We start from the raw sequence: 15,434 nt of genomic DNA on the forward strand, positions 1-15,434 counted from the left end.
AAGAGGGCCTGATATTAGGAGCAAGAGGTCCAAGAGATTATTCTATTTTATCAGACACCACCTTTGGGCCAAGCATAATGACCTCAGTTAACTGCAAAAGATGATTAGTCAACCAATTTCAAACTAGACAATAAAGTTCTACATGTCCATGCACTGGCCCACAACACAGCATCCTCGGTCCGTGTCTCTTTTGGTCATTGGATGTTACGTTTAAAAAAAGCGATATTAAAAATAGAAAAAACGAATGGTTATTTGATTTTCGGAAAATATATTTTTCATATAAAATTGAATGCGGTTAACGACAACCAAAGTTATTATTGATAAAGTTACATTTAAATACATTGGTTTTGGAAGATTTTGGCAAACCATCACTTACCATTCTCTCAAGACATAGTAAAAGTTCTTCAAACGCTTCTGCTGAGTAAGCTTTTTTTCCCCTACAATTAAACATTTTGCTCAACAGATGCATATTAGAATATCAGACCCTAATTAGGCATTATAAAGAATTATGCAAATATTTAATTTAATTGATTACATTTTAAAAAAAAAATTTTTTTTTTAAAAGCCTGTTTGAAGACACATTTCTATTCTTTGGCTTTTGACCCGACGTGAGACAAGAGGTGGGCGATATATATCGTTGATATATATCGATATCATCGTCAATCTTGCTTTCACGATGTGTAATTTTACACTAACGAGTATTAATACTGCCTCTAAAGCATAACGACTCGAGTCAGTCGACGGCCGCAAAGTATGAGGAAATGCTGCAAATCAGTTTGCAGTGACGGAAGAGGAGGAGGAAGTGATAATCATTCGCCAAATCAGCAGGCAGGACCTGGTCACGTGATTCTGTCCGCACTGCAGCGGAGCTGTGTCAAACATAGAGTGTCGAGCACGTGCGTGGAGTTGGCCCCCCATCCCAATAGCGAAGCGCAAGTCCACGTCGTCCGTAGTCTGTAAATGGTTTGGGGTTGACAAGACTGACGTCGGTGGGAATAACATTGATAGATGTGCCAAAACGGTCACCGTGAAGAGCAGCGGTGGGGCCAGGCAGACGAGCATGAGAGCGTTTGTTCCAGGTGCTGTGATGCTCACCGCACAGCAAAGATTCCTCAACTAATTTGTGAAATTACTACTCGCTATATGCTGCCACTTTCTTTTGTTGAGGGCAAAGGGTTCGAAAAATTAATGCTGTATCGAGCCTGATTACACGGTGCTAAGTCGCAGAACAATCACTCCCCAACTCGAGAGTGACCATGACCAAATAAAAGAGGAGATGCTCAGAGCGTTTGAGCGGGTCAACTACTGTATGTGGCCATTACTACAGACGGATGGACGTCCATAGCTACCGAATCTTACATGACTATAATGTGTATAACGTATGTGGACGAAGGACATCTCCGCAGCTGTCTGCGCCATGCGCCTTGGACGAAAGACACACAGCGCAAAACTTGGCTGCTCACCTACGGAGTGTGATGGGTACGTGGGCACTAGAAAATAAAGTCATTGCCCGTGTGTATGAAAATGCTGCTAACATGGTGTTGGTGAATGAGACCCTGCTGGACTGGGAGTCAGTACCATTACTCATTACATTATTCATAATAAATGCCATGCATTACATTGGCAAATCTTTTTCTCTTTCAATTGTTCATCTTTATTCAGTCAGTTGTTGTTACATCAATAGAATTTAAATTAACAAACTGTCCTGAATATTTGGGCTAAAATAGCCCCTAAATACACAAAGCATTTGCATTGTAAACTTTGTATTCAATATGTATTAAATTTTCTTGCTTATAGACTAGTCGACTTGTCTCAAATAAAATTTGAGACTAGTCGGCGGGCAAATTAGTCGAAATTCACAGCCCTAGTAAACAGTACTGTAACATATCTAAAAATGGATGCGGAGTATTATTAAAAATGTATTATTTTACTTCTGGCAGTTCTCCTTTAGCATCCTACTGGCTTCTTCCTGGTTCCCACTCTTATGTCCGGAGTTGTCCGTTCAAGAATTCCAAAATGCAACGTCATTGCAGTGCAAATGATTGCTTTTTACAGTCTATGTAAGGTAGCTGTCAGGTTCACACCAAGTGAGACATTAGTAAACAACGCACACAATGAGGAGAGAAGACACTCAACACTATTGTCTTTTACTTGCGCAAGGAGAGCGAAGGGGACTGCACAATTACAATTCCTCATTGCCTCTGAATGAGCTCCTCCGCCTCCTCCCTCTTTATTGTATTAGGGTGGTTCCTAATTGTATACATAGAAATTGCTACTCTAAAGGGTGGGGGAACATGTAGCCTCACATTCCAAGACTGAGTGAGTGAGTGAGTGAGTGAGTGAGTGAGTGAGTGAGTGAGTGAGTTGTTATTGTTATATTCTGTCCCAAGGACTCAGCGTCTTACCACGGGATGCTCTTCGATAAGAGCATCGTTCCTAATTTGCAGCTGTTCCCTTCTCACATTCCACTTTCTTCACTTGAATTTAAGCAACACAATTTGTGGTCCCAGCAGTTAAGGCGCGGTTGTGATAAAAGTTAAAATGCAAACTAGTATTATTTTCCTGATAAAAAAAAACAAACATAAATTGAGCTTGTTATTGAAAAATGGACCTTCCAAGCTGGATGATCCCTTTATGTGACATAGGAAGGGGCCTGGCCAAGTACAGTACATACACAAATGGATTTTATTAAGCAGATGCCTATTTATTTTTCATGTGACCTAAAGTGTAGTGGCTTATTACTTGCATGGAATTGAGTATTGAAGCTTGCTGACAAACTGTTTCCTCACCATTTTGCGTCCGTCAGATGTTTTAGAAGGGTGAACAGATCTTAATTTTGTTTTATTATACAATGCTTAAGTTGGTTGGAATAAACAGGGATTTAATAGTTGGAACCACATCTCACTTATGCAGGGAGATGGGAGTCATTTCCTGTGCATTATACTGTAGCTCATTGATGGGCTTCCACCCATATACTTAGCAGTTAAAACTCCTGTAGAGCACCTCTTCATTGCTCTTCATGCTTGTTAGAAACACAGTGAAATAGGGCTGCACAATATATAGAAAAAATCTCGATATCGCGATAATGGCCTATGTAATATACATATTGCAAAGACACGCAATAATTTTCTTATGGAATTCTATGCTTTTATCTGAATTCGACCCGTCTGATGCAAACCTAAATGCGCATCGAGACCCAATAGTTGGACATTATCTAGGCGGGAATTACAATTAATTTGCTAAGACCACAATGAGATTGCTTATTTTGTAGCATGAAAAAATATACTTTTGTCATTAGATAATAAAAATGTAATTTTGTTAAATATTGTTACATGTTAAATATTGCAATATCATCAATATCGCTACAGTCAAAATATTGCATGTTTTTCCAATATCGTGCAGCCATACAGTGAAATGAAGTACTTTCACTGTACACCATGATGACAGTTAACATATTATAGCATTTTGTTTACTCCACTTCATATTTATCTTCATTTAGAGCGTGGTTATAACTGGATATTAGGGGTGTAACGGTACGCTTAATCACATTTCGGTTCGTTTTTTTGGAAACTTCGGTTCGGTATATTTTCGGTACAAAAAAAGATTTTAAAAAAAAATGTTTATTTTGAAAGGATGACAAGTAAACGGTACATTTTTTTAGAAAAAATAAATAAAAGTGAATAAATTACAACAGAATAAAAAATACACTTACAATAAAGATCTCTTAGTTTTGTAAATTATGAAGACACTGATCTCTCTAAACACTCAGCAGCAACAGCCTATGACACATCTAAGTATTCAAGTTAAAGCCAAGTTGTCATTACAGTACATATATACACTTTTTGTGATGGAAAAAAATACATACAGTAACAGTTACAACTATTGCTAACTATATTAAAACTATTTTTATAATGAAAAAAATACAGTAACTTTAAAAAGTTTGCTTGCTATACAATTTGCTTTCGAGTGCTAAACTGTCAAAGTTAGATGAAGTAGATTAGTTTATTACCGTCGATACATGGGGGTCCGTGTGTCGGACGTTGAAATTGAAATTGCATACACTTTTTAGGCATTGAAATCTTTGAATGTTCAACATCATATTGTAACGAATTTGGTTATATGTGCTGTGGTCGGATTTGTGTGTTGCTGAGTTGTAATGTTTCCGAGGTTCATGAATTCATCGTACGGCTAGCGAGATGAGCAGCGGAGAACAAAGAAGAGCGCGAGCAGTTGTACTTGGATTAATAAAAACGTGATAATTGAACTATGTCTGAAAGACACTACAATTTGATCAATCTCGCTATTTAAGTTTGACGTTTTTGGATAAAAAGACTGCTTGCTTCCTTGTCTAAGTAACATTCACAGTCGGATGATGCTGTGCATGTTAGACGTGCTACCTGCAACATAGCCGCCGAGCTCATGTAGCAATGTCGGAACACAACTTTGGGACTTATCCACATACCTTTCCCCATCAGCGATTTTAACAGGAAAGACAGAATGTTCCCAAACAGGAGACCCCAGTTTACGGGGGGGACCTACGAGCTCTGGCTCTTTTCTGGCTCTCTCTTTTGTGCCGCCACCCTCCTCTCCCGTATGCAACAATCAGTAGCGTATTAATACACCCACGTATACCGTTACACCCCTACTGGATATACAGTGGCACCTCAAAGTTGGACCACAAATTGTTTCATGATAATGGTCAAGTTCCATTTGGCCGAGCATTATTTGTGCAGAGAAAATGCTTGAAAGGGACAAGGTGTAGAATGTTTTGATTTTTCAATCAAAATTCATTTGAAAAACCCACTATTCATTTCAACAATATGCAAAAATATGCTCTATCACATCAATGCAATTATTTTTATATAATCGTAGGTGAAGTAATCTCTAATTATATTACATAGGGCGTGCCTCCCCAACAGAGGCTGCCATGTTTCACTGTCATCTTTGTGCTACGGATACTCAAAGGAAACAAACTTAATTCCTAAGCATCATAACTACTGCATGTGTAAAGAATGCAATACACTTACTTCATGATTTGAGGGAATACTAGAAGTCGTTAGTGATGACATTTTGCTTGCACCTCTGCTGAAGAAACTCTTGATAGTCTTGTGACGTGTGGTCTCTCTGAGGCACTGCAAAATGCATGCACTTCCATCTTAGGTCGTTGCATTCTATTAATTGACCACTAGATGGCACTGAATTCTACACATTGTCCTTTTAAAGTGTATTGGACATGAAAAAAAAGTTACCCTTTTTAAGATGGAGTACAAGTACAAATAAGATTCCAATGATTTCTTTGGTAAAAACGCAATGAAAACGACTTGAAAAATAAATCTCAATATTTTTGAGAGCTGGATCCGCCCACTGGCCGCGCCGGCTAGTTTGCCCCAGTGCGAGCGTGATGTCACTGGCCCAACGAGCTCGTCTTCAGACTCTGAAGATGGCAATGACAAACTGTCGTAGAGTACTGGTCGCTCCGTTTTTATTGTTTAATAGGGCTGTTCGATTTTGCCTAATAAGAAAATCCTGATTATTTTCTTTCAAACCCGATTTTACGATTACGTTTTATTTGTAAAATAAAAAAATAATGAAAAAAGAAGTATTTTGAATGTCTTATTTAAACTTAATTTTTCTTTCTTTGAACTCAAAATGCCAGTCAATTTAACTTAATACACACAGAACAATCCATTGGGATTAACAGCATTTTACTTACACAATAGATTTCAGATATGTTCTGGACAGGTAGACAATCAAGTCTGTAAACCAAACAGTCTGTTAGCAAGTCATTTTGCCAACCAGCTAGTGACTAGCCTTTCACCTTTCTCCCTGGTCTTACTTAAAAAAAAAATCAATGATTAGTGCAAAACTGTCACTCAATAATACAATGCAATGTCAAGCTGAAGTACGGATGCATAGTCCGACTGGACCAGAGGTCCGTTGCAGAGGAGGAAAAAAAAGGGACGACTTTCAGACGTTGAGTTACTTGCTCACGGGTTGTATTGTACATACGGGGCACACACTACACTACAGCTCTATATTTGCCCGATTTATTAACTAAACTCTCACTTGCCTGAGCAAATAGCAGAATCGCCGGTAGCCATGGATGTTGTTGTTGTTGTTGTTGTTGTTGTTGTTGTTTCGGACTGCGTGCTCGTAGGAGGAAATGGAAATGCAGAGGAAACTACGGTGGCTTAGATAAAAAAATCGAACGTGCCGATACGAACGGCTTTAAATTCGTTTTATCCAGAAAATTCTGTTACCGTTCAAAATCGCTTAATCAAGCAGCCCTATTGTTTAATTAAAGGAGTCTCACAGCACACAAAAGCCAAAGACATAGCCGTGTTTAATGCAGAAAACTCACGCAAAACATGCCTCGTAATTTGATCAATCTTGTTGACATGATTACAGTCTGATTGTTATACTGCCAGCTAGCTATAAAATGAAAGATAGTGACAGGAGTGAGGTTTACAGTCTTCTAACATATTTTATTGATCAGGTCATTGTCCTCATGATTTTGTGGTAGAAATTATTATTATTTTTATTTTATTCACAAGTACAGTATACTATGCTTGTGGGCAGGAGTATTTTTTATTAAGTACTGTGTTGTATATAAATGTATATGACTTGGTTGTATGCATAAATGATAATAGAAATCTAGAAATTGTATGAAATGTCTCTATTTGTTTTATATGCTTATATACAATTATAGTTTGTCAATATTTCATTCTAGAGCGGTGACTGTCCCATCAAGGAGTCTGTTAGCAGTGCAGTAGGTTATTGATTGAGCCATTTCCAATGCATACTTGTGATCATATAACAGATGTCTAACCAACTATTTTCATTTTCTTTTGTAGCTTCTACATCACCTATGTCAAAGTCAAGGTTTTCTACGGCCCCTGGGATGATATTGCTTTATTATTAGATCCGGCCCGCAGCAAGCCGGTGTGGGTAGCAGATGTGATCGGGTCGTTCGCGCCTGCCGAAGACGTCACGTCACGTTGTAGCGACTTCAAATAACACGCCGTCAGATGTAGTTTAATTATCATGTTTTTATTAGTCCAACCGGCTACTGTGGGCCACAACGGACGCCAATACAGTACGACAACCGTTCAGTCAAAAAAGAGCAACGGCTCTCCTGTTCATCCTCCGCTACTCTCACTCACATGCCCTCCCATCCATCGAGCCGCGCAATGCATTCATTAACCTAGGAAACAACACAACTTGGCAAGACACAAATTCGACCACAACACAGATAACCCAATTCGTTACACTATTTCTGTAATATATTTCTTTACATCAATGTTTGCCACCCTATGGCTGTTCTACATGCTGACTGAAGACTTCATGTCACTTTTCGTGGCTTTCAGAATCGGATTGTGGTGAAACTTTATTTGGAGTAAAACACACTTTATTAGAAATACTCCATGTTAGAAATCTCACGTTGTTTTATTATTAGTAATTGTTGGCATTTGATAAATTTATTGAGTTTCGACGTAGTGCTGAGATGTCCCAGCAGGCATTGAACGCTATTCGAGCGCTAAGTGTTGATAGTGAGTGACTTTGTTTTTCTCTTTCCTCCTTCGACACAGCTCGTAGTTTGTTCGTGCCAGTAAACTCAGTAGTTGCAATTTGCCCGTGTTTCACCACGTTTTTTCATGTGTGTAAATGGTAAAAGGTGAGTTTATTCATTTAAGTTCGTGTCAGGTAACTGCTGTACATAATAGCCTGGATATGTTCTCGTGAGTGATGTCACGATGAACACTAGTTAGTTATTTTGGCTCATATGCTAACTATTCTAGTGATGAAACGTGTGAATGTGTATTGTATGTATTGTTTGGTTGATTAATTTCTTAATACATTGAATTGTAATGTTTAGGCATATTGTTAACAAATGGATATGCATTGGATGATGTTGCTAGGTTATTCTTTGTCTGTGTTGTTGCAGACCACAATAAATAGGCGTGTCAAGTGGAATACGGGCCTGTGTTTTCTGACAGGATCACCCACATTCATACCTTGCCACTCTAAAATAGGGTCAACTGGAGACATCATACCAATCATATGATCCTCTGCGTTTTACTTCACATTAGTACAGTTCATACAATCTTGCAGCCCGAGTCAACCAGAAAATTATTTCCAGTTTGGCAGGAGGAACGCAAAGGGAAGTGACGCACGAGCTGCTTTGCAAAGGTAGCAGTAATGTACTTTATTTTATTTTTCATTTAGTAACTCGGAACATTAAAACACAACAGCCAGGGGGGTGACAAACATAGAGGCAAATTAATAGATTACAGAAATATAAAGCGTGACATCTTCGGCAGGCGTGAAGGACCCGATCCAATCCGGACATTTAAAAAAAATTCAATGAACATTCTATCAGTCCGGCCCTCAGCTTGTCGCAAAATTTGTATCTGGCCCTCCGTCCATTTGACTTTGACGCCCCTGTTCTACATTGTCTGAACAAGTCAGCCCAGCTCCAGCATTATCATCAACATACCTATTCAGAATATCCCATGCCAATTTTTCTCTTGAAATCATTGTAATAGCTCTACTATAAATATACAGGGGGGTGCAAAAGTAGGTATACAGTTATAAAAAATATAAAACCTATACACTACTTACTGTGTCTATTAAGAAAACAGAAAAAAATACATTCATCATGTTACTAATTTCACGGATGTGATATCACTGTATACCTACTTTTGCACCACCTTGTATGGTATATATCAAACAGTGTAAATTCTTCTTGTATGGTGTCAGAAATAAGGAGGATATTTCCACTGATTGATCACAAATGCTACATAGAAAATTGCTGTACATAAATTAGTGCTGTCAAATTTACCGTGTTAACGGGTGGTAATTAAATTTTGTAATTGATCGTGTCAAAATATTTGACGCATTTAACGCAAGCGCAGAATGACCGACGATACATAATCCCACTCAGAAGTGCACAGTGAGCAGCAGAGCGGACGCGTTTCGCCCGCGTGAGTATAAAGAAGCATTTCCAAAGAAGAGGGCAGCTTTAAATCTCAGAAATGTGAATAAATTGGTCTGCCTCAGAATGAATAGAGAAGTCTGTCTTGTTTTGTGTGAATAAAGCCAGTTTAAAGGTGGAACACACGACGTACTGATACCACCTACACTAGCACAGCATAACAGCCAATCACGTTCGTGTGCACTTCAGGGACCACTCGGAAAACATAAACTCTAAGAATAAGATAAGATAAGATAAGATAAGAATGCCTTTATTGATCCCACAGTGGGGAAATTTTCATTGTTACAGTAGCAAAGATATAGGTCACACAGGGGCGGCGGCATAATGTGGCCATTAATGTATAACATTGACGGCAAACATTTATAATCAAACCTATGTAGATATACGCAGTAACATGTGTATATACACATGTGTATACACACCAACCTACATCTACATAAAAAATATGAGGAACACTCATTTCGGCCTGTACATAGTACAGAGGAAAAAATACTCTAAGTGACAGTGCTGCAGTGCTGTAGTGAAATGTAAGGAACAGCATTGGATAAAAATAAAACTAGACTAACAGTAGTGGGGAATGTTGAGTATTGCACGGTATTACAGTAGTGGGGAATATTGGGTGTTGCACGATATGAGCTCAGGTGCAGGACTGCACAATTGCACTAATGACCGCCAGTTCGTAGAATATTACAAGTTTGCACTGTCGTCACTGTTCTGAGGCCCTTTTGAAGTTTTGTTTTTGGAGTGAATAAAAATATTGTCTACTACAGAAAGAATGTTAATAATTATAATTTAAAATGTTTAATTTTCATCTCATGAGGATTTGTTGTTGTAATGAAAACATATATTACATATGAACAGTATGTTGAATGTATATATCCGTCTTGTGACTATTATCTTTACATTCTAACAACAATTTACAGAAAAATATGGCATATTTTGGAGATATCAAATTGCGATTAATTAGGATCAATTATTTTTTGAAATGTGATTAACTAGATTAAAATTTTTAATCGTTTCACAGCCCTAACATAAATACAATTTCACAATTTCTTTATTGTCTTTTCATAGCATTCCATTAGTATTGCAACGGATCACATAAGTCACGGTTTGGATCAGGCACGAATTTTGAGTTACGGATCAGATCGGTTTTAATCGAACTTTGTCGTCATTTATTTTATAAAACACTTTTGCCCATAATAAAAAAAATCATAATGTCTAATAAGGAAATTTAGGATTAAAGAACGCAACTTCACGCAATATAAGGCAGGATAACGTTATTTTGTGTTACAGTGTATAAAATAAAAAGGTATCCTGTAAGACATTTTGAGCTGAATGTTTTCTTAAATTATTTAATCGGCGAAAGTGTTTTATAAAATAAATTAAGACAAAGATTTATTTCGCTAGCTTAAAGTGGAAATCAATCCAAACATATTTTTTTCAAGAATATGTTCCCAACAAGCCAACCAATGGGGCAGGCGATAATTTTTACACATATGGATGGAGGGACGAGGCCAGAAGGGTACCCAGGTCGTGGACGGAGAACGGACCGGCAAAAAAGGGTCAAGTGCCGAGCTCTGTTCATTTTTTATGTTGGTATTAGGCTATTCTTATTTTACTTTCTTAATGGTTATATTTAAAGTTTTCAAAGATTCAAGGAATTTTCCTTTCCTCAGTATTCAAGGATACAAAGATCCAATGATTTTCTTAGTAATACCAACACACATTTCCACATAGTGTTGCACCAAGAATTGGTATCAGTATCGTACCGTTATTTTACCATTAAATACAATACACAATACCATAATTCCCAAATTACTACTCTTTGAAAATAAATAAGAAAAAAAACAGTGAAAGCTCTCCAACTCAGGCGGGGCCACCGCGCATTGTGTTTGCCGTTGGACAAAGGCAGAAGATGGTCTGTGATGTACGCCAGCCGCTTAAAGCCGCCTCAGATGAATAATTTTTCCAAGTCTGTATACTGTCGTTTTGAAAAGGATATTGTGTGCACATTTGAGGCAGCTTCCTCGATTGCCCTATTCACTGACACACACGCGCTATACGTACCCACTCTGTGCAATTTTACAACGCAGTGCTCACTTTTTCATTTAATCCACAGGAATTGTAAAAGCTGTTTATTACTGTTGTAAAACATCACTATTCTCCCAACTATTGATCCTTCACTTAAAACACAGAAATGTATTTATTGTGTGTGTAAAATATCAGATCCCTTGTGCCATGTAACAGGCAGATGCTTATACTTGAAAATTTGTTTCATTGTTTGTAAAATACTCAACATTTGTGGTTTATATTTATATTTGCATTTATAAAATGGAGAGGATCATAAGAGTAAACACTGATTTGACTGCTGAATTTTTCAATAAATGGGATGTCTGTAACACGGAAACCCCATTAACGTAAAAAGAAAAAAAAAGAAAAGAATGGACATACGTGTTTTTCAAAGCACAGCAATGATATGTTAGAATTCCTAATCAAATCACTAAACTTTGTTCCTTCATTCTACACGTTTTCCCAGTATTTGTGGTTGGGGCGTCAAACATTAAATACAGAGCTGGGCATTTTAGTAAAAATTTGTGGTCTGTTTATCACCTTCCGTTGTCTGTTTATCCGTCATTTTGTCTAGCCGGACCACAAAGTAATAGCCTATAGGCCGGTCCGACAATCATTTTAACCCATTAAGGCCTAAAGCGCCTGGCTCAACAGCTCCCCAAAACCTAAGGTTGTCTTTGGAATTACCCTTGAAAAACTGGAGTTTTCCCAGAAATCCCACACCTACAAAATAATTAATATCTCAGCCCCTGTAGGAGACAAAAACATAATTCCAACAGAATTTGAGATCTTAGACATGTGGTTTTCACACAGCCCCGAGTTTATTCATCGTTACTGTTTCAATCGAAGAGGTAAAAATAAAGTGTCAGTGCAAGAGAAGCATTACTTTTAATTTAAAAAAACATCAAGTGGTAATTACCATCCTCTTTTCTGTTACAAAGACGTCGATATTGTCATTATCTACAAACATATATCTTAACCATATATCACGTTCGACTAGTTCTACTGGTTCAAAGTCCACAATCGCCTCGTCTAGTGTGCCGCGAGATATTGTCAGGTGTGCCGTGGAAAATTATCTAATTTGTGTGCCTGTGCGGTCTAGCGCCTGGCAGCATGATCATGGCTTGACTACATTGTAGTACTGTTCCATACCAGCGGATAGCAGCAGCAGGTAGCTAATTGTCTTTGTTTAGAGACAAGCGAATTAGTGACGCATGTTTATCCAAACAGGCCCATGTTTCACACTATCAATATGAAACATTATAAAATACTTTTTTCTTTGTGTTTATTTAATTCCTATTCAAGACGTTATAATATAACATCATTCTTCAATGTTAAGAAAATGCTTATATAAACAATATAACACTTATATTGTCAAAATACGCTTTTATTCCACAGTTTCAGCTGGTGGTGTGGCGCGGGATTTTTTCAATGAAATAAATGTGCTTTGACTCAAAAAAGTTGGTCTATAACACTGGTCTATATCACTGCCGTTATTCATTTCAGAGCTCCCGCGATCGACGGCGTCTGCCATTACTGCTCGAAAACTGCTAATACTATGTTCATTGAAGAGTCTACATAAATTATGTAGGTGTGCATGTGAATGCTTGTTTGTTTATATGTGCCAATTGGCTGGTGTCGTCCAAGGTGTACCCCCGCCTCTTGTCCAAATGAATGAGGACAAACACAAAACAAAATGGATGGATGGAAGTCAACCAAACAACAGTTTGACTTTAATGTTTATTTAAGTCTGCCCAGGGTCTGACATTAACTCTTAGTGGTGGTAGATCTGTATATTCATCATATAATATGTGGAGAGATTATTATATACTAAGTGCCTTCACACTTTACAATTGCATTCATGGCTATGACCAGACTTGGAGATTAAGGCCCTGATACATCAAAACAACGTTCACCAACAGTGACAGACGCTTAACCCCTGTGGCGTCCGGCCGGCTGTCGGCACGTCACGCTGGCAAAACACACCGCAACGACAGACAGCGACGCTGACCATTAAAGTATCTTCTGCGCATGCATAAGATGTAATACCCTTCCATACCATCGGCGGCGGTAGTCACCATTTCTCATGGTTATAAAACTCCAGACGGAAAGCTTTTGGCCGGGGGCGGATTATAAAAACAATGCATTCGGCTCTATTCTTCGCTCACGATGTACTCCCACGCGAAGTAAACCATCACATTCTTAACACGGTATTGTGAAATACATACACTGTCAACCCTCGCTCTTGTACTGCCGATTCAACAAACGTAAATGCCCCCAAGACGCGTACAGACGGGTTACGACACTACGACGGTGGCCATTACACTAATCAGACGGCGCTTAAAGACGCAACGACGCTTAACGACCTCCGACGTCGGTTTGGTGTATCAGGGCCTTTACTTAATACATGTACCGGTGTTACGTATTCATAATACCAACAAAATTTAACTGTATTCTATTACATTTACAGAAAAAAAAGATTACAGGTACATTTTAAGAATGTGGATTATTTCGCAGGATTATAATTTTCTCACAGAGAGAGAGAAGCCATCGGCCCGGTTGTTTATTTGGGCTTTGAGCGCAACAAGTGGAAACTGTCACAATTCGTCTGGCTCAGATAGGCCGCGTGATTCCACGCTGGGAGCAAACAGGAGGCGGGGGAACTTACTGTGATGTGTCCTCCAAACAGAGATATAGCTGGTAGCAACTGCAGCAGTAACGCAAGTCATGTGTTATCGTACCGTCACAAACCACCCACACCTTTACTACTTTGTATTTGAACACTGCATTAACAATAAAATCGACGAAACTTATCCTTGGGATAAGTGTTTTAGTTTAGTGGTTGACATCACGCAACGTCATCGTTTCATAATTAATTAATGTTGTACGTGTGCGCGCACACATGCGTGTATGAGTGGTGGAACGGTTTTTGAAAACAGATTGGTCCACCCATTTCGGTTCAATCCCAGTTATTCCGACGGTTTTTGAAAACAGATCGGTCCAACCATTTCGGTTCAATCCCAGTTATTCCGACGGTTCACTCTTTTTTTCTCTCTATCATTTTTAAAAAAAAATTCAGTCAACGCATACCAAACTGAAAGCCGTGAGCACAAAACAGAGAATTGAACCGAACCATGGATTTTGTGAACCATTCCAACCCTAGTGGGAATGGGTGAGATGTGGGTGGTAAGTAGGGGCTACCGCTACAGGCAGCAAATGTTGCCTTCATAAGTTTTATTTGTCTCGTTCGTCCTCTTTTTCCCATTTAATGCTTTATAATAACACCAGAGCTGGGCACTTTTTTGCCCTTTTTTGCCCGTCCGGCCGTGACCCTCCACCCTTGACCTGGGTACCCTTCCGGCTGCAACCCCCCAGCCATAAACATTGTCGGCCCCCGCCCCGTTCCGACCTCCGCTCACCCCACCCCCCGCAAAAAAAACGTGCACTATGCCCCCGCGGGAGAGATGGAAGAGGTTTATTTAAAGACAATTAGCTGGCTAACTTACTATTCAAACCCGCTGTGAACACGCTTCAAACGCGCCACTTACTCATGTACTTATCCATGAAGTGTATGGACATACTTTTCCAGGCGTAGTTATTCGCCCTGTGATTTCCTCAGTGCACCGCGATGTGCGCGAAGTGATATAATTTCAAGTGTTATCAGTGATTCAACTAGTCTGTGAATGAATGGCGTTCACGCAATAAAAAGAAGCTGGGCTCCGAGACTACTCCAAGTTATTAAGTTGTGAAAGACACAACAACCCAGCTGCGTGTACTTACTTCCATTGCGAACCTTGGGGTTGGTTTTGTCGTATTGTATAATTATTTGGGTCAACTTAGTTACTTATTTTCCACACTCCCCTCCACCACACTTCCCTGCCTTCAAAATAAAAGCATGCCAGCAAACCACTACACAGCAGGTTTGCTACGGCGTATTTCCGGAAGTAGGGAAGTGCATGATGTGCCAGTGTCATACTTGAGTGCTGCGCGCAGCTTGATTTTTTTTTTTTTCCCCGGACACAATTTGTTTTGATGTCCGCTGATAGTGTAGTGGTACACACGCCTGAGTTGTGTGCGGGCAGCGTGGGATCGATTCCCGCTCAGTGACAGTGTCTATGTGTGCCCTGCGATTGGCTGGCGACCAGTTCGGGGTGTAGTCTGCCTTCGCCCATTGACGGCTGGGATAGGCTCCAGCAACTCCCCGCGACCCTGTATAGGATAAGCGGTTTGGAAGATGACATGACATGATGACAATTTGTTTTGAAAGAAGCCTAAAAAGAAGCCTTTCACCGAGTAAGCTAAGATGAAATTTGGCCGCCTCCCGACCATGTCATACGCATGAGGGCCGATTAGTGGGCCGGACTAAAAT

The 15,434-nt window shown here is 39.2% G+C and overlaps 1 protein-coding gene across 4 annotated transcripts in view; it reads left to right on the forward strand.

The window, feature by feature from the left end:
- stat6 (signal transducer and activator of transcription 6, interleukin-4 induced) overlaps window positions 1-15,434 on the forward strand; it is a 94,366-nt gene that overhangs the window by 34,618 nt on the left and 44,314 nt on the right. The gene's annotated exons all lie outside the window — the stretch shown is intronic.

The sequence above is a fragment of the Filicampus tigris genome, chromosome 1 (genome assembly GCF_054856515.1).
Source record: "Filicampus tigris isolate MCC_2025a chromosome 1, RoL_Ftig_1.0, whole genome shotgun sequence".
Lineage (NCBI taxonomy): Eukaryota > Metazoa > Chordata > Actinopteri > Syngnathiformes > Syngnathidae > Filicampus > Filicampus tigris.